This window comes from Poromitra crassiceps, assembly GCF_964638095.1.
Source record: "Poromitra crassiceps genome assembly, contig: HAP1_SCAFFOLD_423, whole genome shotgun sequence".
Lineage (NCBI taxonomy): Eukaryota > Metazoa > Chordata > Actinopteri > Beryciformes > Melamphaidae > Poromitra > Poromitra crassiceps.
Window position 1 is genome coordinate 23,192 of NW_028151984.1, and position 1,639 is coordinate 24,830.

Consider the following 1,639-nt stretch of genomic DNA (forward strand, 5'->3'; position numbering starts at 1 on the left):
CAGAAGGTCAAGAATCACCAGCAGTTATTGATGCAAATGTTGTGAGGCAGCATTCTGAACCAAATCCACACAGTTGCCCTGACGGAAGGCACAGCGATGGAGTCTTTCTTGCGGAAATGGCGAGCTCCTCTAAGCCTCTTTGGGTGGCCACTCAGGAGCAAGGAGACATTCCAGAGGAAAGGAACACCACACAGAGGGAGGAGTTTGTAGACTGTTTGAATGCCAAGAAAAAGAAACATAGTCATTGCACACAAGGATTTAGGCCTCGGGACAATGTATGTTCTCCTCAGGACAACATTGCAAACAATTTGACGACATCTAATGTGTCATTGGCCTGTAGTCCAACAGTCGACAAAAGTGGTGAGGCAGTTCATCAGAAGATGAGCGACCTGGGAATAATGGACGAGATGCCGCCATGGGATTTTGCCACCGCCGACACTGAACTGTCATCTAGTCCCAAGAGAGTGACCTCTGGCAGGGCAGCAGTGTTGGAGGAGCCTGCTGCTGCAATCACAGCTCAAACCTCTCCAGGTGTGGTGTCCTATATTCCTTCTCTTTCTACATGGTTGAGTGTTGATATGGATGCATTTTAGAGTTTATTTGCAGATATTTGATATGTAGTGATATTTTTTTGGGGGGGGGGGGGGGGGGATCACATATTTGTGTACGAGTGTGTTATTTTGTCTGTTTAATTGTTGTTAGTGCTTAATTCTAAAAGGCATTTACTGTTTATTCTTTTGTGTTGTGTGTTGTAGCAGGAAGAGTCTTGGTATCACTGACCAGCACCATTACAACCCCAGTTGATGGAAGGCAAAGGACATGTGCTCAAATCAGTTACAAGGAACCGACCATCAGCAGGTGAGGACCTCACTTAACTAGAAGTGCAGTGTGAATGGCATAGCCCTGGGCTTAGGTCACCCTGGGTTAACAAATGTCTGTGGGCTAAGAGCATGCAGTGTGAAAATCCCCAATGTAACCAACAGAGTCGTGCTGTTTTTTGTGTGTACCACCAATGATGATGCATTCATGGATTTTTTCTTTTCTTTTTTTGTAACAGTAAGCTGAGGCGTGGAGATAGGTTCACAGACACCGACTTCCTGAGGTCACCAATATACACCGACTTCCTGAGGTCACCAATATACAAGGAAAGTAAGAAGAAGAAACCAAAGGAGACCAGGCCAGACCTGCCCCCTGCTGCCTGGCCGAATTGCCAATTATTATTATTGTTGTTGTGTCAGTTCTTAGGGGCCTGTATGGTTGTTCTCATGTTATAATGTTCTCAAATGTGTTCTCCAGTTTTTTTTGCTTCTGCACATTGCATTTACATGTCTTTGTGTAGTCTCTATCTGTGTCTGTCAGTTCTTATTTAATTTCTTTTATACCTAAATAAGTTTGGATTTGTATTTGTTGTTGTTTCTGGCTTCTGTCCTGCCCAATACTGCCATCTACTGGTCATAGAAATAGAAACAGAAACATGATTGCAAAAGTGCAATTATTTTACCCCCAAGAATGGTTTAAATTAACAAACTGAAGGTCATTTATTTTCTTAATCTTAAAGTAGGTACTGAAATGCTAGGTAACCAGACTTTGGACACAAAGCTCTCCAGTACTAACTTAAAGTTTAAGTAGGCTACTACAA

The 1,639-nt window shown here is 43.0% G+C and overlaps 1 long non-coding RNA gene across 1 annotated transcript; it reads left to right on the top strand.

Moving 5' to 3' along the window:
* Window positions 1-380: 380 nt before the first annotated feature.
* Window positions 381-1,351, top strand: LOC310771200. The gene is made up of 3 exons (XR_014552395.1): window positions 381-531; window positions 756-858; window positions 1,058-1,351. It is a non-coding gene; the product is annotated as an uncharacterized lncRNA (long non-coding RNA).
* The last annotated feature ends 288 nt before the right edge of the window (window positions 1,352-1,639 follow it).